Source organism: Camellia sinensis, chromosome 9 (genome assembly GCF_055761805.1).
Source record: "Camellia sinensis isolate YWXY chromosome 9, ASM5576180v1, whole genome shotgun sequence".
Lineage (NCBI taxonomy): Eukaryota > Viridiplantae > Streptophyta > Magnoliopsida > Ericales > Theaceae > Camellia > Camellia sinensis.
The window spans coordinates 161098741-161121353 of NC_138969.1; the positions used below are offsets into that span (position 1 = coordinate 161098741).

Here is a 22613-nt window from a genome sequence, read left to right on the forward strand (position 1 = left end):
AATATCACCAATTAATAGTAAAACAACATATGAAGGGTAAACTCCACATGCAAATATAACTCTATAAGTAATTTTTACATATATATAGTAAGATTAATTATATTTGCATATCAATAATGATGGATATTACTTTTATATTTAGATTTTTTCACAAAATTTTCATACATAAAAATATAATTTGTTGTAATCACTTCATTTTCAATAAAACAATCACTATTATTTTTATAAATTTTAAAATATTCTTGACATCTTATTCTAAATATTGTTTTTGTTTAAAATTTTATATATATATATATATACAAATATTTAAAAGAAAAAAAAAAGAGAGAAATCCAGGGGGCATGTGACTCTCCTAGGCACTATGTCGCTCCGTCACTAGTCCCCGAACTATTTAGTTGGATTGTATTTGTATCCTATGTTTGCTTAGTCATGTGGTTAGATGTATGAATTTGACTATTTTCAGTGAATCCAATGTTTGATTGGAGACGGACTGAATAAGGATAAATGTTCAAAAGACTATTTTACCCTTGTAATTTAAAATTTTTATTTAATATATAATTTTAAATTTGTAATTCATAATTTATAATTTAACAACACTAAATTTTTTTAATTTATAAGGCCATAATTTTTAATTTATTATTTTCAATTAAATTAATTTTATAATTTTTATTTAATATATAATTTTAAATTAACAACACTAAAAAAATTTAATTTATAAGGCCATAATTTTTAATTTATTATTTTTAATTAAATTAAATTTATATTTTATATTTTTTATTTAATATGTAATTTTAAATTAACAGCACAAAAAATAATTTATAAATGTTTAAAAGGCTATTTTACCCTTTTTTAATTGTTCATTAAGGGTTGGTTTGGCATGTTTGAAAAAAATCAAAAAGTCACTATCCTATTTAAGTAACATCATCTTATTTAAGTCACATCACCTCTCTAACACATCACTTCAAAACCAACCCATATTTCATAAAAAGTCAAAAAGTACACTTATTTAAATAATCCCAAACAATCCCTTAGTAAGAGCACGAGGGATACAATAATCTCACCCTTCCCCATATGATACAATAATTTCTCATATGAAGGACTATTAATCTAGAATAAAAAAATTGAACCAAACAATAGACTATTAGTCTAGATGGACTAATAGTCCAATCCCATAGAATACTCCCTCAAAACAAACATACTCTAAGTTCAGTGTTTGGCTTTATATAATTAGAGTTAGGCACACATTATATGTGTGTAAACATAGATTTAAGAAGTAGTTAAATCTAAGAGAATAAGTGGTCTTTGGAGAAGAAGTTAAAAAAGTCAATTTTTTAGTTTTTTAACATTTTTATATAAAAAAGTAAAAAAAAAATTAACTTTTTGTAGGTGTTTGGGAAGTGAGTTTTTATGTAGATTTTTTAATAGTAAGATATTATTGGAGAATTTTTTTTTGTGTTTAGGAAGATAATTGAGTGTTTTTTAGTTAGATGTGATATTTGTGAGAAAAAAAGTGAAATGATTATGAGGTTTGATGTGATATTTTGTTTGAATTTATTTTTTTTGATTTTGCAAAAAAATTGTCTTTTAATGAAAACAAATAAAAAAAAAAAAAAACCTAAAAAAAATTGTTGCCAAACACCGCCTATAAAAACAAATTATGATGTGACAGTTAACACTAACTCCAACCTATACTTTATGTAGAAAAATACTTGGGAGCACTAGAAATAGAACATTAGAAGGAGCACTAATGATGTGACAGTAGGCTCCGCCCACTTTCTATACCTTGTTTCTTTTTTTTTTACCATTCCTAATGTATTAATACTATTAATAATGTATTTTTTAATGATCTAAATTATTATTGCTTTATATATTAGGACCAATAGATAATATAGATGCTACAATAGTAGGTGAGCATTGTTTTCACCGCCCATTAATATGAATCGAATTATACATGACCTTGACAGTTTGAGTTAAGGTTAAGTTTGACAACTTAAAAATAATTTATTTTTTTATTTTTTTTATATCACATTAATTTTTTATTTTTTTATATATCTTTTTGTAAAAAGATAAAAAATACATTTATTTAGATCATCCTAAATAATCTCTAAATATCTTTTTAGATGAATACAAATATAACACAGACCTGATAAATTAGAATATTGTACATGTATTATTAAATTATATTATAATTGCTGTCTATATTTTTATGACAAATGTAATCTAAACATGCGATTGTGATTATCCAAGCAATTTAATATTTTTTTCAAAAGATGATATTCTTAACAAATATTTCAATATAAAGGATTTGAATCACTGAAAATCAATTAGAAAATATAGTGGTGATTATTTTAAAATATTTAAAACCATTAAAATATCTCGATTAATTTGAATCGCAATAATAAAAATGTGATTATTTTTATCAAAAATGTTTTAGATCACTAATTAGTGATGGCTCTAATGATGTAGCAGTGGGTCTCACTCGCTGCCACATGTGTACAAAAATGTTTTAGACCACTAATTAATGGTGGTTCTAATGATGTGGTAATGGGTCCCACCCATTGCCACATATGTTTTGTGCCTTATTTTTTTTTTTTTTTTTTTTTTTCAATTGCCACCTAACTATTGGTGGGATTAGTGATGATAAATTAGTGGCCTATAGCATTGCTCCACATGTGTATTGTGTGTTTTTTTTTTTTTTTAATTTCCACCTCACGAGTGATGAATTTAGAACTCTCTGTTTAAGGTTCTAAATCATTACTGTTATTTTATTTTTAAAAAAAATTATTTTGTTATTTTTATCTTTGAAGTTGAGCGTGAACTCGACGCAAATGTCAAGATTGTCAAGCCAGTCTTGCAAAACTTATCTTTTAAGAATGTAATTACTATCAAAACGAGTGTCGTTTTTGTGAACCTTGGCCTATATATATACAGATCTGAGATCACACAGCACAGCATAGACTCTCTTGCTATTTCACCACAACACCACCACTAGCATCAAATCAGATCAGAGTCTTTAATCAACTACTCTAAGAGCTAATAATGGAGGTTGCGAGGAGAGAGATGATGATCAACGGTAGGAATTTCACGAGGCCGTTATCCTACGGTCGTTCAATCCCGAGGCGAGGCCAAGTGAAGGTTGCGATTGTGTTGGGGCTTGCCCACACTTTGGCTTCTCTCTTCTCATGCACTCTTCGTACTCACCCCAACAGCCGAACCCAACTCTCATCAGAGATTGATTGAGATTTTAGAGAGAGGAGAAAGCTCATTTTTGATAGTTTAGAGGAACGTCATCAAAATATGTATGTTTCTGTGAATATTGATATTCAAAATTCAAAATTTATCGACCGTATAGACCAGAGATAAATTTTTTATTTTTATTGTTTTTATTATTATTTTTTCCCCCCTGTTGTGTAATTGTATAGTGTAAAAGTTGCATGTATTAGATGTTCCTTTGATTGTTTGTTAGTTTCTTTTGGTTTGTGATTACTGTTTGATCATATTGTTTCAAATGCGTATTTGAGCTGACGGCCAAACCGGGTGATTATTCAGTAGTAGTCTGAGAATACGGTTATGTAGTATTATATGATGGCTCTGTTTGGTAAGATTTATTTTCAGTTTATTTTAATTTTTAGTTTAATTTAAGTTATTTTGATGTGTTTGATTCAGCTTAACAATACAATTTATAATTTTTTGTAAATCAAAAATTAACTTATTCTTTGAGTGAAGGAGGAGAAACTTAATTTATAAGTAAAAAATCAGTTTATGTTCACAGTTATAAGTTATAAACTGTTAAGATATAAGTTATAATCACTTTCTCACAGCTCTGCCAAACGAGACCGATAGTATGATTGGTAACCATTTGTGTTGAATGATTAATAAATATGAAATTTATAATAAAGGGTGATTAGTGAAAAAATATAATTATATTTAGGATGGGCAATGTTAGGGATCATAAAAAATTCTTCACTTTTGGATCACACATATAATAAAATACCACACACTAATCAATGGATGAAAAAGTTTCATGATGCATTTCATAATATTTTTATCATGATCCCTACCATTACTCATTTAGGATTATTCTACAATTTTTTCAAAAAACAATGATGTGATTGAGCATAAAAGTAATAATAGAAAAGTTATTTATAAGAGGATAATGTTTAAATCATGTAATATTTTACAATTACTCTCCTAATTGAGAAATTATTTTGTGCAGTATTCACAGGTATACTTTTATTCAATATTTAAAGAAACCGAGAGGTAATAATAAAGGAATAATCCAACTCTTTCACAGGTGAAAAGCTGTTTTTTTTTTTGAGAAAATCGGTCTAAGGTCCCTATCCAACTTTTAGTAATGGATTAGGTCCACAATCTATTCTTTTGTAGTCTAAGGTCCCTCACCCCATTCCCTCTCTCTTTCTACTCACTTTCTCTCTCTACATGGGCTCTCTGTTTCTGCTTCACATTCAAATGGCCAAGACCAACAAGGTCTCCAGGTGAGTTTAGCATTTTGATGTGGTAATGGAACTGCATGGAAATTATTTCTGGTGACATTGGTATACTAAATTCCCTCTGAACAGGTGGTTCTCGCATTGGGCATTCATCAACTTAATTTTAAAAGGTCTTTTGATTCCTGTGTTTCCCTCGTTCAGGCTCGATGTTAAGTTAACCAGGTTTTGGTTGTTCTAATTTTATTATTTGACATTTTTATAATGTATTTAGTGAACTTGGTGCTCAAATCTTGGATTTTGTATGTGATGATGGGCGTGTAGACTGCAACGACTTGCTAACTTCCATTACAGGTTCTTCTTCTTCTTCTATCTTCGTCCTTTATGCATGTGCTAATCAGGCAGCATTTAATAGACAAATATAATCAAGTTTGTCAAGAAACATATTTATTTATAACTTTAAATTCTTTTGCATGAAAAATTTATATTCTGACTGCCTCAGAATTGCTGTTGCATTCAATGTCAACATGGTAGTTGGGAGGCCACTATTTGGCAATTGAAGTAATCTGGACTTGGAAATAGTGATGTGAATCATGCGATAAGTGTACATCTCTATAGTTCCTAGATGAATCAAGAAGAAGAGGGCTCCACTTTGAGGGTCATGTTAATTACATGAGGTATTTACATCCTATGAGATCAATAGGAAGGCATCATCAGCCTACTTCCTTGAAAAGCATCCTAGTGGATATATGAAGGAAGCAAACAAAAAATTATTTTGGAGAACTAAGATTTGTCATGTAATTCTTTACTGTAGTGCTAGATTAAGTTTTAAGATGCATGTGGATTTTTTTGTTTTATCTTTACTGTGGTAGCTGCTAATCAAGATATTAGTGAATTGGACTGAATTTTCTCTGGGTTGATCCAGAGAAATTCTCTGGTTTGAACTGAATTTTCTCTGGATTGATCCAGAGAAATTCTCTGGTTTGGATTGAACTAGTCCTCAAGTGTTGTCCAGAGAAATTTGGCATTTTCTCTGTGAATTTTCTCTGGTTTGGAAATCATGTTTTTTGAATCTTTAGTATGTATAAAGGTGTAATGATGTCATGTTGAGAATTGAATTCATTTTATAACCCATAGATTTCTTCTCTCAGTGCTCTAATTCATTTGAATTCTTTTTTCTTTTTTTTTCCGTTGATTAAAATTTCTTTACAAAGTTGCTCATTTTATTCCCCCAAAACGAAAACCACATGTGATTTAAGGCAATTATTGACAAGATATTCCAGTGTTTAAATCATCAGAAAATACTCTGATTTGCACCATTTTTGGGAATTGGATGAGACATTTGCAAAACATAGAAAATCAAAAAAATTGAACAAATCAGAGAAATTTCAAATTTCTCTGGTTTGAAATTTCTCTGGATGGAAATTTCTCTGGGTTGAAATTTCTCTAGATAGATTTTCTCTGGACCTGCAGAAATTTTTCAAAAAATATTACAAACCAGAGAAATTCTCAATTGTTATTTTTAATAAACCAAAGAAATTCTCAATTGATATTTCAATAACAAACTAGAGAAATATTCAGATTTTTCAAGAGTTTCTCTGGTTCTGGTAAGTTGCCATTGTTATCCCATTCTAATGTTGCTTACATATTACAATGTGAAATTTTTCCAGTTGAATTCAGTTGAACAATGTTGCTTACCTAATGAATCACAATGATTTGGATGTGAGTGAAAAGAAAAGTAGAGAAACTCATCCAGAGAAATTTGGTCCAGAGAAATTTCTCTGAGCCAGAATTTCTCTGACCAATTTTCTCTGCACTGAAATTTCTCTGGACCAATTTTCTCTGGACTGAAATTTCTCTGGACTGAAATTTCTCTGGATCAAGGTTGAAGGACCTTAGATATTATGAAAATATTGTTGAGGGACCTTAGACATTATGAAAATATTTGGTGTCCTTTATGCTATAAAATCATAATACCAGGGACCTTAAAAAAAAAACACCTTTTTTTATTTAGGTCTCGTTTGATAAGTAATTTTTTTATTTAAAAAATTAAAATGCTAATAATTTATATTAAAAAATTAAAGATTTTTTTTTAAAATTTTTTACACATCTTTTCGTAAAAAATTAAAAAGTCATTCCAAATATACTAATTTTTTTTACATCATATTTTAACTAAAAAGTCAAAAAGTTACTAATTCTCTACTTTTTACACATTTTTTTTGTAAAAAAATCAAAAATTTATCCCAAACATACTAATTTTTTTATGTCATATTTTAATCAAAAAATTAAAAAATTACTAAAAAATATATTCCTAAACGAGGCATTAATAAATAAATAAGCAAAGGAATCAATCAAACATTTCTTTATAATAATTGAACGCGCAATCTCAATTAACTTTAATGTGTGTCAAGAATCTTAATTTTCAAACCTTTTTTTAAAACAACTCACTTAAATTAACATCCTGAGAAAAAAATATATATATACACTAAATTGGTGCACAAAAAGTTCACAAAATAGAAGGGTGCAAAAACATCTAAACCCTTCCTTGTATTCTAATTGTACCCTTAACTAATTTTTGTGATTCTAGTTGTACCACTACAACAAATAAGAGTTTTAAAAATTAAAATTTTGGTCTCTAAAAGTAAAAATTTTGTTGTAAAAGACATTTAGGAATTAATTTCTATCGTCATGAGGATAGTCATTAAAAGGTCATTCCGAAAAGTCCAAAACAAGGCTTTTAACAATAAAATTTTGAAAATGCCACAAATAAATAGAATTTTAGGGACAAAATAATTTGGTCTCAAAATGGTTTATTTTTTTAGACAAAAAATTTGATTCCAAAAGAATAATAATTCATCACTAATGTCTGATTTTTGTTGTTAAAAATATAATAATGACACTTTTCGTAACAAAAATATTTAGTCCCTAAAAAATAATTTTGTCCCTAAATTTTGATTTCTAAAACCTTAATTTTTTATAGTGTACCACTAACTACCCTAACTAATTTTTGTGAATTCTAGTTGTACCACGAACTAATTTTTGAGAAGTTAAAATTCCCAAGTAAAGAAAATCTATTCATTTTTTACAAACTCGAAGAATGACAAATAAAAAACTAAGTTAACCATATATAATTTACTACATAAAACATGTTGTAAGTAAGCCTAACTAGAGCTTGAGAGCCTAAGAATGCAAGTAAGCCAATCTAGAGCTTGAGAACCTAAGAATGCAAGGGACTGAGAAAGCAATAGATAGAACTCTTGAAGAATGCTTGAGAACTTGTATTCACTTGGATTCTTTGGATGATTTATGCAAATGAGGCCCCTTTCTATAAACTTACAAAGAATGTTCTAAATCTATAAGTATGAGAATATTCTAGACACTTCATCCACCTCCTCCTAAAGACTATTTTTAATGTACAATAATCCTATCTGCAATTCAAGAATTATATACAAGCCTCTAAAACTCTCTACAAGACTCTATAACACTTTAGAATGTTTTATTAACCTGTAGAGCCTTCCAATAGAGAATGACATCCAAAATTGCAAGACCCCTTTTAATTTTTGAAAGCATGTATAACGTATTGTGTACAAGATTACTCTCATACATTATAATCAATAACATTTTCCTTTGGCCCTTGTTGATTTTGGAAAAAAAAAAGTTATATAATGTGATGTAAAGACTTTATAATTGCCTTATTATAATGATTCTCTGTAACAACTCCGACCCATGATTCATATTAATCCATACTTAATTATGCCCAATGAGTAATTAAAGTGAAATTTTGTATCATATATTGCCTTATGTGTCTTTATATCTGTTTCACGTAGAAAGATCTGTTCATGTTTTCATTTCGGTTTGCGAATTGAAGGCCTTATCGGCATCCGATCACGAAATTGGCTTGACATATGTGTTATTTGAAATTTTTAGAACATTATGGTAGGTTCAATTGAAATTCGATTTGGAACAATTAAAATTAAATAAATAATGTCAATTGATTAGCTATTAATGAGGTCTTCCTAATGGAGCCTATATAAGGTCACTTTGACTTCCTCAATACATTTTGCACCCTCATTACATACTCTTCATAGCTCAAAACGTGAGAGAGGGAGAGAAAAGAGAAGACTTGAGCTCAATTAGCGTGATTGCTAGAGAAATTAGGAGGAATTGACTTGAACTTAGCTAGAATCTGAGTCATTGAGAAGAATCACTCAAGAACTCAAAGAATCAAGACTTGTAGGTAAGAAATTCAACCCTTGAATTATGTAATTAACTCATTTAAGTTGTGAATTCATAGGAAAATGAAAGATTAGAGCATGAAATGAACTAAAGAAGTAGGGAAGAAGAAGAGTAGAGCTTACATGCGCATTTTATGGTTATTTTGAAGTTGATTTCAAGTAAATTCTCCATGCATGTCATGTTCTCAACTTAATTATGAAACTTCATCATGTTTTCCATCAATTTGCCTTAATTGATCGTGTTTTGGAAACTTTGAAGTCAAGGAAATGCTTGCATGTAAGTCCATGTGTTGTTTTATAAGTTTCAAGTTTTATTTTACCCAATTGACTTACTCTTGAGCCTTAATTTTGTAAAAAGATCTTTAATTCTTTATATTTTCAAAGTTTAGACTTGTTTTCTCAAGTTTTGGGCCCAAGAGCTATATTTTGATGAGTTAGGTTCGAGTTTTGAGCTTGGGAGTGCAATTTGAAAATTCAAGATTTTGTATTTCCGCTCGAGCATGGATTAGCGGAGTAATCTATGCTTGAGCGACCACTCTGAGTGCGTGCACTTCCGCTCGAGCAACCAGAAGTCTACTCAAGCGTGAAATGCATGCTCCTAGAAGTTCTTATGTTTTGCAAACCGCTCGAGCGACAAAAGTTGCGTTCGAGCGAGGGCATGTCTCTTACGTTTGAGCGAGCGTTGAGCGAGTATTGAGCAGAAAAATAAAAAAACCAGCACTTTTGCAAAAATTTACAAACCGCTTGAGCGACAGATCTTGCACTCAAGCGACCACTCACATTTTGCATGTCCGCTCGAGCGTATGAAGTTACGCTTGAGCGATGACCCTGTTTTCAGCAAGTTTTATTAAGTGTTTTCAAGTGCATTTTTGCATCCTCATTCCATCCTAGGCATACCTAGGCCAAGTTTAAGGCACTATAATGAGGATAAGAAGTAGAAACACACCAAGATAAGAAAGAATTAAGTTAATGTTTCCAGGTGTGTAATTCAATATGTGTTCGTTTCGTAATTGTGTAGGTCATGCACCACAAGACGTCTGATTTGCCCATTCTGTCTGTTTGCCTTGAAACCATCTGTTAATTGTGAGTAATAACTCTGTAAAGCTATGTTTGACTATAAGTATTTTCTGACTGAAATGATAAAATCTGTTTTCTGAAATGCTATTTTATGAATCATGAATAAATGTCCATTTTTTTTAAATGTATTTGTGGCATCCTTAGTTTACGTGGAACTCGCCTGGAGATAACAATACCATAGCCAATATGCACGTGGCCCTCGCCCGGTGGTAACAATACCGTGGCCTATATTCACGTGGCCCTTGCCTGAGAGTAACAATACCGAGGCTTGTATTCACGTGGCCCTCGCCTGGGAGTAACAATACCATGGCTACTTGCACGCAAGATATGGACCTTTATGGTCGTCGGTACCGACTATACATGTGAGTCTCAGGACTAAGTTGATATGATAGCTAATGGATGTACCATCTATAACTGTTATGATTTCCGGATAAGTACGTGAATCTGAATCTATTTCTGATTTGAGATTTAAATATGCATAAGAATCTGTTTCTGATATAAACTCTATTTTCTAACTCTGAGATGGATATCATTCATTAAACTCTTTACCTTGTTATTATTCATTAGACTTCCGTTCACTCCAGTATTTATGTATGTAGGTGACCGGGCATGTGGCCAGGGTCAGTGATGACCGCCTGGAGAGTTTTTGGTCAACCAGCCTTTGCGCCTCGAGGAGGTTCCATAGGGTCATGTTTGTGAATGTAAAGGGCTTTGTTTTCTTTTGGATTATGAACAAATTTCTGTTAACTGTATATTGGGCTAAGTTCTTTTTTGGTTCTATCTGTAATGAATGTAACAATATAATGTCAGGTATATGCGTATAAAAAAAAGAAATTTATGTCCCATATATGTCTGCACAGCTCAATGGACTACGTATGTTTCTATATTTGCTTCCGCAGTCCCTAATTATATGATATTCTGTTCAAAGGCCTTTGGTAATCCGAGGATTACTGGCCGGTTACGACGCTAAACCCATAAGGACGGGTTTGGGTCATGACCGAGTGGTATCAGAGCACGTGTTTTACCGCACACACGAGTCCATATGAGCTTAGAATGTCCTAGTAAGAAGTAGGGGTATTCCATCTACATGGGTAAGTGTATGGTAATCTTTATAAATGCGAAAACTGAATTTGAATCTGGACAAATGAAAATTGAAAGAAATGAACAAGATTATTCTTATGTTATTATTACTTGATGTCTCTATAACAACATGGAGAATGCAAGGGGAAATGATACAAGTGAATCTTCTGAGACTCGAATAAACAGAATGGAACAGATGCTTGCAGCTTTGACTGAAGCCATGACGCAACAACTAAGACAACAACCTTTGCCTCATCCGCCTCCGCCAGTGCCAGTTGAACCGGACAATAATGACATCCTCAATTTGACTCAGAAATTTATGAAAATAAAACCGTCGACCTTCTTGGGTGGCATTGAACCATTAAAGACAGGAACCTGGTTGCCAGAAATGGAAAAGTTATTTGAAGAATTCCCTTGCTCTGTAACTCAGAAAATACTTTTGGCTACCTACACCCTAAAGGATGAAGCCCGGAGATGGTGGCTGTTGGTTCAAAATAACAACGGGGACATGACGTGGGCACAATTCAATGAGATATTCTATAACAAGTACTTTCCCCAATGCTTCAAGGACCGAAAAGTTTCTAAATTCCAAGAACTTAAGCAAGGGAAGATGTCTGTAGCTGAGTACGAGGCTAAGTTCATCGAGTTGGCCAGATTTTCTCCTCACATGGTGGACACAGATTATAAGAAAGCATGAAAGTTCGAGGGAGGACTAGACTTGGAAATATTCGATCGAGTAAGCATCCTGAAATTGCCTACTTATGTGGAAGTGCTTGACAGGGCATTGATGGCAGAAGCCATAATAACAACCAAGAAATAAGCTACAACTCCAACGACAGAATGAAGAAGTAAAAGATCCGGATTCCATTTTAAAAAGGGCCAATCATTTTCGAAGAAGCAAAACACAAGATCTTCCACTAGCTCTATTTAAAGTAGCGGATCTATTCTAAACTGCCCAGACTGTGGAAGGAAGCATAAAGGTGCATGTTACCATGCATCAGGTGCGTGTTTTCAATGTGGCAAGACTGGCCACATAGTTAGGGATTGCCCGATGAGATCCAATGCCAGGGGTAACACTGACAATGAAACGTTGAAGTAAGGGAGAGTGTTCGCACTAGTGCCCGGAGATGTGCAAAACATCGAGTCTGTGGTGTTAAGGATAATTTCCATTTGTGCCCAGAACGCATATGTCTTGATAGATTTTGGTTTTACATACTCATTTGTGTCACATGCCTTTTCTCGAAAACTAACTAGACCCTTAGAATCCATGAATTATTTATTGTCTGTATCTACGTTATCTGGGGATTCTATGGTATGTGCATATGTATATCCGACATGTGATGTTTTGATTGGTGATATGACGTTGTACGTTGATTTGCTGCCTTTGAGCATTGACCACTTTGATTGCATATTGGGTATGAACTAGTTAAAGAAGTATTGTGCATCTATTGACTGTGTAAATAAATCTGTTATATTTCGTCCACCTGGTATGTCTGAGTTTGTTTTCACTGGGAACGGAGTATTCCCTCCCCCATACTTGATTTCGGCTATGAAAGCTGTTAAATTACTTAGGAAGGGATGTAGGGGCTACTTGTGTTGTGTATTGACTGCATCATCTGATGGCACTAATGTGAAAACTATTCCAATTGTTTGTGAATTTCCCGATGTGCTTCCGAATGACTTGCATGGAGTCTTAGTTGATAGGAAAATTGAGTTTACTATTAAAGTGACACTGGAAACGCAACCAATTTCTAAGACCCTTTACAGGATGTCAACCTTAGAACTGAAAGAATTGAAAACCCAACTATAAGAATTGTTAGACAAGAAATTCATCCGTCCGAGCACTTCACATTGGGGTGCTCCAGTCCTGTTTGTTAAGAAGAATAATGGGTCCTTGAGATTATGTATAGATTATCGGGAATTGAATAAAGTAACCGTGAAGAACAAATATCCACTACCCCAAATAGATGGCCTATTTGACTAACTCCAGGGGACCCAAGTATTTTCTAAGATTGACCTTAGATCCGGGTACCACCAGTTAAAGGTCAAGGCAAAAGACATAGAGAAAACTGCATTCAGAACTAGGTATGGGCACTATGAATTTTTTGTAATGCCATTTGGGGTAACTAATGCCCCTACGGCGTTCCTGGATTTATTGAATAGGGTGTTCAAACAATTCCTGGATGAATTTATTATTGTCTTTATTGATGATATACTGATTTATTCTAAAAGCAGGGAAGAACATGAGAACCACCTTAGAACTACCCTACAGATTTTGAGAGAAAAGAAGTTGTAAGCAAAACTATCCAAATATGAATTTGGCTTGACAGTGTGGCATTTTTGGGACATGTAATTAGCAAGGACGGTATCTCTGTTGACCCTTAGAAAATTGAAGCCATTGTGAATTGGCCAAGACCAACTAACGTGTCAGAAATGAGAAGCTTTTTGGGACTTGCAGGTTATTATAGTAGATTTGTGAAAGACTTTTCAAAACTTGTTATGCCATTAACACAGCTAACATAGAAAAACGTACCATTTGATTGGAATAATCAGCGTGAATCAACTTTTCAAGAGTTGAAAACCAGATTAGTGACTGCACCGATTTTGACTTTACCTAATGGTACCGATGGGTTTCAGATTTACAGTGATTCATCCTACAAAGGCTTGGGTTGTGTATTAATGCAAAATGGTAAGGTCATCGCCTATGCTTCTTGGCAACTCCGACCACATGAAAAGAATTACCCGACTCATGATCTTGAACTGGTAGCTGTGATGTTTGCTTTGAAAATTTGGCTCCATTATCTATAGGGAGTAACTTGTGAAGTGTATACTGATCATAAAAGCTTAAAATACTTCTTTACCCAAAAAGAACTGAACATGAGACATAGAAGGTGGCTAGAATTGATCAAAGACTATGATTTACAAATTCTGTATCACCCAGGGAAGGCAAATATTGTAGCAAATGCATTGAGCCGAAAATCCAATGGGAATTTGTCATGTTTGCTCACCGGCTGGAAGGAATTGTTATGTGACCTAGAAAAGAATGAAATTGAGATTGCGATGCATGAACATGGCAGAATCTTAGCCGTCATTTTTGCTCAGCCTGCAATCATTGAGGAGATTAAAGGGAAACAACGCGAAGATGAGTTTTTGAGGAAAACTGTTGATGAAATTGATTCAAAACTGAAACTGGGATTTGTGCTTGACAATGATGTGTTGAAATTCTAGAATCACCTTTGTGTGCCAGACTGTTTTGACTTGAGGAAACGCATCATGCCTGAAGCTCATAATTCAAAATTTGCTATACATCCGAGAAATACGAAGATGTATAATGACTTAAAACAGAATTTTTGGTGGCTGGGAATGAAAAAGTATATTGTAGACTTTGTGGCTAGATGCCAACAAGTTAAAACCGAACATCAACGACTCGCTGGGTTACTACAACCACTTCCAATACCGGAATGGAAGTGAGAACATATTACTATGGACTTTATTATGGGATTACTTTGCTCTCCTTAAGGTATGGATTCTATCTGGGTAATTGTTGATCGTTTAACTAAATCCGCACATTTCTTACCTGTTAAATCGTTGTATAATGCAGATAAGTTGGCTAACTTGTATGTTTATGAGATTGTGAGATTGCTGGAGTTCCAGTGTCCATAGTATCTGACAGAGATCCCTAGTTTACTTCAAGATTCTGGCAGAGTTTGAAACAGGCTTTGGGGACTGAGCTGAGATTAAGTAGTGCTTATCATCCACAAACAGATGGCCAATCTGAATGGACCATTCATACATTGGAGGACATGTTACGAATGTGTGTGTTAGACTTTCAAGGCAATTAGGAGACTTACCTTCCTTTGGCCGAATTTGTGTATAACAACACCTGTCATTCAAGTATTGGGATGGCTCCTTACGAAGCTTTGTATGGTAAAAAATACTGATCTCCGATATGTTGGGCCGAGGTAGGTGATAGACCTTTGTCGGGACCAAAACTGGTACAAGAAACGACTGAAAATGTGAAATTAATTTAACAAAGATTGAAAACTGCACAAAGCCGCCAAAAGAGTTATGCTGATGTCTGAAGCAGAGACAGAGAATATGAAGTCAGGGATCATGTATTTATTAGAGTAGCTCCGATGACGGGCCAAACGCGGTTTGGAGTGAAAGACAAGTTAGCACAGAGATATGTTGGACCGTATGAGATCCTTGAGAAAATTAACCCCGTGACGTATCAAGTAGCCTTACTACCAATTATGGAACATATGCATGGCGTCTTTCATGTCTCAATGTTACGGGATTACTTACGAGATCCATTACACGTTATTGAGCCGACACATGTGCTTTTAAAAGACGACTATACCTATGAGGATAGGCCAATTCAGATCGTGAACCGTAGAATCAAAAGATTGAGGAACAAGAAAATTCCATTGGTGAAAGTTGATTGGAAAAATCATGGAGGAACTTATGCTACATGGGAAACGGAAGAAGATATGATGAAGAGATATCCGGATTTATTTCCGTTGGACATGATATTATTCCAAATCGAAGGCAACTTGTGTTTGGAGGACCAAACTCTTTAAGGGGTGGAAGACTGTAACAACCCCGACCCATGATTAATGTTAATCCATGCTTAATTATGCCCAATGAGTAATTAAAGTGAAGTTTTGCATCATATATTGCCTTATTTGTGTTTATAGCTGTTTCACGTAGAAAGATTTGTTCATGTTTTCATTTCAGTTTGCGAATTGAAGGCCTTATCGACATCCGATCACGAAATTGGCTTGGTATACGTGTTATTTGGAATTTTTAGAACATTATGATAGGTTCAATTGAAATTCGATTTGGAATGATTAAAATTAGATAAATAATGTCAATTGATTAGCTATTAATGAGGTCTTCCTAATGGAGCCTATATAAGGCCACTTTGACTTCCTTAATACATTTTGCACCCTTATTACATACTCCCCATAGCTCAAAACGTGAGAGATGGAGAGAAAAGAGAAGACTTAAGCTCAACTAGGGTGATTGCTAGAGAAATTGGGAGGAATTGACTTGAACTTAGCTATAATCTGAGTCATTAGGAAAAATCACTCAAGAACTCAAAGAATCGAGACTTGTAGGTAAGGAATTCAACCCTTGAATTATGTAATTAACTCATTTAAGTTGTGAATTCAGAGGAGAATGAAAGATTAGTGCATTTTTGAGGTACCTTAACTTAAATTCACATTTAGACTTGAGTATGCTTTGGGATGAGAAAAAGGGGTTTGCTGGTAAAAATGTGTTAATATCAGGATGAATGGTGATGTCTGATTGTTAGATTTTTTCATATAATAGGTGAATTCTTTGATTTTCAGCAATAGATTAATGCAACTGCCTTTAGTAGACAAATGTGTACTTGGAATCCATAACACCTAATCTGTATTGGTAAGACATGAAAAACTTTAAGTGGTTCATCCCAAAACTAGAAAAGCTTACATAAGAGACCTAGAGATAGTTGCCACCCTCAAATACATATACATAGCATTAGGGCAATAGGTCACAAGTTGATACTGTGAATTTGTCTGATTGTTGGTGTGTGGTAATTGGATTTGCCATTATTCTATTTTCCTCTGTTTTTTTTTTTTTTTTATTGGTGTGTTGTGTTATTTTCCTCTATTTTTTTTTTTCTTCTTCTTTTCATTGGGATGTTTAACAAAGATGAGATGGATGACAGGGATCTAGTTTAGTTGTTTGGGTTATTGAGAAATGGGTTTTGTCTTCATCATAAATATTGTTATTTGACATAGTGATTGTGGATATATTTTTCTGAAATAAATACATTGTGTCGAGATGCTCTAAGAGTGGATATTGTATACTCTTTCTCAATAAACTATACTCAAATTCTATTCTATTTCAGTTTAAAGCTACAATGGATATTGATTCAAACAATAATTCATTCAATGAGAGTGAGGAAGTTGAAGGACAAGAGAACAATCCTTCATTAAATGAGAATGATGAAGTTGAAGAACCTAATAAGGAGATGTATTTTACGTCAAAGTAAGAATTGTATGCATTTTATGCAAAATATGCGAAACATCTTGGATTTACTATAACTTATAGAACACAAAAAATATTGGAGATGATGGGGAAGTAAAATACTTTGGAATTAAATGTACTCGGGCGCAGAAGAGAACAAAAAGATCAGAAGTAAATCCCCTGAAACCATCTTTGTCATAAAAAATGATTGTAAAGAAAGGGTAAGAGCCAGTCTACAAAAGGATAAAAGATATAAGTTAACCATAGTTATGCTTGAGCATACTTATGATTTGATTCTTAGTGACTCATGACATTTTGCAATGAATAAGATAATTCTTACTCCTGTGAAGAGAAGACTAGAAGTAAACGATGTAACAGGGATTGGGGTGGCTAGGAATTTTCATTCTATAGTTGTTGAAGTGGGGGGATATGAGGCATTAACATTTGATGAACGAGATGCAAGGAATCATATTGAGAATGCTAGAAGATTGAGACTTGTGGTAGGAGATGTTGAATTAGTTGCACTTTATTTTCATAAAATGCAATAACAAAATTCGAACTTCTATTCGACAATTGACCTTAATGAAATTGGTTGCATGCGAAACTTGTTTTGGGTGAATGCAAAGAGTAGGGCGGCTTATAAAGCATTTGAGGATGTTGTCTCATTTGACATAACCTATTTGACAAACAAATATGATATGCCATTTGCTTCGTTTGTAAGAGTTAATCACCATGGACAGTCAATTTTGTTTGGTTGTGGGTTGTTATGTAATGAGAACACTGAGACATTTGTTTGGTTATTCAGAGAATGGTTAAGTTGCATGTCAGATACTCCCCCAAAAGCTATAATAATTGACCAATGCAAAGCTATGCAAAATGCCATAGAAATTGTTTTCCCATAGGCTCGACATCGTTGGTGCTTATGGCATATAATGAAGAAAATTTCGGAGAAATTGAGAGGATATTTGCAATATGAATCCATAAAGTTTGCTTTGCAAAATGCAGTTTATGATTCTTTCACAAAAGATGAATTTGATGAAGCAAGGCAAACGATGATTGCAACGTTCAGTCTGAATGATAACATGTGGTTGGGGGTATTATATGGTGAGTGACATAAGTGGATTCCTAGCTATGTTAAAGACATTTTTTGGGCTGGCATGTTAACTACACAACAAAGTGAGAGTATGAATGCATTTTTTGATGCATATGTAAATGTAAAGACTACTTTAAAGCAATTTGTTGAGTAGTATGACAACGCCTTGAGAAGTAAGATGGAGAAGGAGACCAAAATAGACTTCGAATCTCATAACAAATTGTATGATTGCTTAACGGTGTATAATTTTGAGAAGCAATTTCGAGCAGCCTACACAAATGCAAAATTTAAAGAAGTTCAAGCAGAAATGAAGCGTCTAGTGTACTGTCATGCGACTCTTGTCAAAGAGGAGGGATTAATTTGTATCTATTGTGTCAAGGAGGCGATTCTAGTTAGTGAGAGAATGAATAAAATGAAATTTGATGTATACTATCATTCAATTGAATATGAGATTCAATGTATGTGTCGGTGGTTTGAGTTTAGGGGCATTATGTGTGCCCATTCACTTAGTGTGCTCTTTGAGAGGTACATATATGAGGTTCCAAGTAAATACACTATGTCGAGATAGAGAAAAGATTTGGAAAGAGGGTACACATGTATTCCAACCACATATACTAACTCTGGAGCTGCTCTCAATGCAAAAGTGCATGATAAGTATCACAAGACGTTGGATGAAATTCTAGAACTTGCTACCAATGATGATGATAAACACAAAGTGATTCAATTTGGGTTGATGGAAATCAAAGATAGAGTGAGAAAAGATTAATTGGGTTATATGAGTAATGTGCCATGTACTAGTAGTGTGTCACCTCCTTCTACTAGTGTACCACCTTCTCATACTTCCTCGAAAAGTTCACCTGGTCACAGTACTACAAAACCAAGCACCAGTCACAAGGTACTTAGTCCTTTGGTTGCTCACCGAAAAGGCCGTCCATGTACGAAATGGAAGGTTAGCAAAGTTAATGAAATAGTGAATCAGTTGAAGAGAAAGAATAAGAAGGATACGAAAGTACAGGTAAATTTTTTAATTTCGTTCGATATGTAAATTTTAGAATTTTTTTAACTTAAAATTGCTCACCAATGTGTGTCGCTATTATAGGGTCGTACGGTGCCTCAAGGTGAACCTCATAAGTTAAATTTTCCTTCTACAGAAGGCGTGCAAGATACTATGTATGAACCGGTATGTATTCAAATGACTTAATATTTTCGGTACGTTTTTTTGTCAGTTTTTATTTGAATGCTTCAAATTACTAATCAAATTGTGTTACTATTTGATCATAAGGTACCTCAAGGTCAACCTTACTATTTTCCTTGTATGGATGGCATGCAAGACACTATGTATATAACGGTATGTGTTCAACATATGACTACAAATATTTTGGGGATCAATTAAATTTTAGATTAGTGAATATGTTTGTGGACAATATTTGTAATATTAACTTTGTTTTTATAGGCACGGGTTAGCCCAACGCAAATAGTGGACAATATCGGAAGCACATCTCATACTCATGCAGGAATGGTGAACAATATAAGCAGTCAAAGTTCGATAATAGCTTCAAAATTTGTTGACTTGAATATAGATACGGATCCAAATGCCCTATTTTTTTTTTAGTTTCGCACTACTAATTTTAGATGCATTTCGTTTGTTAACTTCGGGTAGTTTGGTTTTATTTCGTTTCGATGCATTTTGTGGCTGTTGTTTGGCTTCATTTGAAAACGTTGGTTTGACTCCAACATGTATGTTGTTTATTTAACATTTTGAATTAGGTTTATTTGTGATTCAGTTGAATTGAATTGTAGTTGTATACTGATTGTGTACATCAAGCAAGTTTTGTATTACAATGTGCAAATGAAGCAGGTTTTGTATTACTCAGAAAAAATGTGTGCTTAATGTGAACTAAATTTAAGGTATTACTCAGATATTGCATTTGCATTACAGGTATTAAAAAAACCAAACAAACTAAATTAAAGCTTCCTATGTGAATTGCTTGTCAAACTTTGAAAAAAGTCATCTTCTTAAATAGCTCTAATCTGCTTGTTTACAACAATTTCATTTTTATTTTTGTTAATTATTATGATCAATATTTCACAGGGGATTCCTGTCTTTCGAAATTGTCTTCACTAGTGCTGCTCATAAAGATACGAACTCATGAATTTATTTTTTGTTGGAATTGGTGGCTATTTCATGTCCAGTTAATGTGCTAACTCAAAATTGTCTTCAGCAATCCTGGTTGCTATGTGTATATGGGCCTGCCTCACCAACCATTTTGTTTCTGAAATGATTGTTCTTTTTGAACATTTGGACAAAGAGAGGTCCATTCCTCTCCCAATTCAATTTAAAATACATTTATGGGAGTAGAAAAATGACAATTGAAAATAGATCGGAATAACATCCACTGACAGAATCCACGTGAAATATAGATCCATGCCTCTCACAATCCACATCATCCACATAGACAACACACAAAATACAGAACAAGTTTTTTTTATAACATTCATGAAATTCTAGAAAACCTAACAAGTCAGTCATTTAGCTGATAAAGTAGAAAAATACACAAAATACAAAACAAGTTTTTGATTACATTCATGAAATTGGCCAAAACCTAACAAGTTAGCCATTTAGATGATAAAGTACAAAAAGACACAAAATACAATGACATAAATCATTGCATTGAAATTCTTCTCTATCCTTTTAAGCCTTCTACCATGCTCATAAATTTCATTGTCCACCTCACAAAGCCTTGTCCTTAGATCGTTAAATTCTTTTGTTCTTATAGCTTTCCAAGGACTAGCATTGGAACAGATTGTGGAGGTAATGTCGTCATCATCATTATCTGCGAACTTGAAGTAATTGTAGTGGTTCCTTATTACTTTACAATGCACAAGAATCAGTTAATCAAATCACACAAATAAATTTCTAAATACTAAAAGATTAATTTCTATAATAGATACTTACATATTTTGATGGGCAAATAAAAAACAAACGCCCTTGATTTCCATTCTTATTGGTTTGTACAATATACATGGCAGTTGTTCTCCCACAATCACACAATCTTGGTTTTAATCTTATATTGCTATTGTTAGTAGAAGAAGAAGCCATTTTTTAATCTGCATACAAAATACGAAAGCCATTTTAATTTCTTCCTAATTAATTGTATGTTCTACATTGAGACAGATCCCAACTAGAAAGATTAGGTAATTTTAGTTTACTCTAAATTGTTAAGCTTTCTAACTAAATTTCACTTCCATAGGGACAAAGCATAACACTACATTGGAAGAAAAATTAAATAATTAGATAAGTAGGAACATAAATTATATACATGAAAATTTTGGGCTGGCCAAGTATGACATCATCTTCTTTTCTTCAATATGACAAATAATTCATAGTTGTATTTTTTGCAATGAACACTACAAATTCTCCTTCCCTTTTAACATATACATGGATTTCTTTCAAACTTATTATTTGATTTAAATGCTTCCATAGAGTCCCTAAAAAGAGTAGGTTATGTCTCTTTTTGAATCCGAAGCTTTTGGGTCATTCCATCCCATAGAGCAGAGTTTCAAAAGCCTCATACTGATGCATAATGTGATGATGAGCAGAATTTCAAAAGCCTCATACTGATGCATAATGTGATGATGAATGTAAACTAATATAGATCACTCAGTTGGAATATTATAAACTACCTGTAAATTCAACAAGATGTTCTTTTAATCAATAATTGTAAATTTAAAGCAAAACTCGTTTTTCAGATTTAAAGCAAAATAACAATCAAATTTCATATTTAAAGTAAAATAACAATTATGAATTTAAAGCAAAACCCAGATTTCAAATTTAAAGCAAAATAAAAATTATAAATTTAAAGAAAAACCCAAAACAGATTTATGAACTTATGAATTTAAAGCAAAACCCAAATTTCAAAGAACAAACTCAACTAAGTTAGAATAATTGATAAAGAACATATTTCATCAACAGATTTCCATATTTCAAATGCACAAAGTTCAGAAGTTACAATATTCATAATGCCAAAACCCTAACAATCATAGATTCATAAGCCCCAAAAACATTTTCTCACAATTAAAGGCAACCCTAACACAAATTGATGGCAAAATCCAAAACCAAACAATCACAATTGACAAATTCGTAAAGAAATTGAAACCAAAACATAAACCCTAGTTTTGTCGAATTTGGGTTTACCTCAGATTCATTTTCTTCTAGTACGTAATGATGAGCTTTCGACATCGTTAGCGTATGAGAGGCATCGCGCCAGTAGGTGAGGAGTTTTTTTTCATCGTTTGTCATTTGGTGTTCACTGTCGTTCGTCGTTAGTGTATAAGTATAGAGGGAGGTTTAACAGAGATGAGATGGAGGTTTAACAAAAATGAGAGAGATCTGGGATGAGAGGATTTCAGCAGTGGCGTTAGCATATGAGTAGAGAGGGAGGTTTAACGAATGTTTAACAGAGATGAGAGGGATGAGAGGTGTAGAGACCCTAATTTTTGTAATTATCATTAAATCTCTAACCTTGAGCTTAATTCAATAAAGCCTTTGAATTTTTGCTTAATTGAGTTTTAAACCCTAGAATTGGGAAGCATCGCCGATTAATTAGAGTAAACCCTAATTGATCTCGGTAGATTAATAATTACCTTTAAAACCTCGGTACTAAT

General features: G+C 33.1%; 2 long non-coding RNA genes across 2 annotated transcripts; one reads left to right on the plus strand and one right to left on the minus strand.

The window, feature by feature from the left end:
- The first annotated feature begins 2961 nt into the window (after nucleotides 1–2961).
- LOC145799017 (uncharacterized) lies at nucleotides 2962–5595 on the plus strand. The gene is made up of 3 exons (XR_014340995.1): nucleotides 2962–4621; nucleotides 4723–4802; nucleotides 4951–5595. It is a non-coding gene; the product is annotated as an uncharacterized LOC145799017 (long non-coding RNA).
- A 14822-nt stretch (nucleotides 5596–20417) lies between these two features.
- LOC114296260 (uncharacterized) lies at nucleotides 20418–22457 on the minus strand. Its single transcript, XR_014340996.1, has 2 exons — nucleotides 22144–22457; nucleotides 20418–21056 (listed from the first exon to the last, which is right to left on the minus strand). It is a non-coding gene; the product is annotated as an uncharacterized LOC114296260 (long non-coding RNA).
- Nucleotides 22458–22613: the final 156 nt, after the last annotated feature.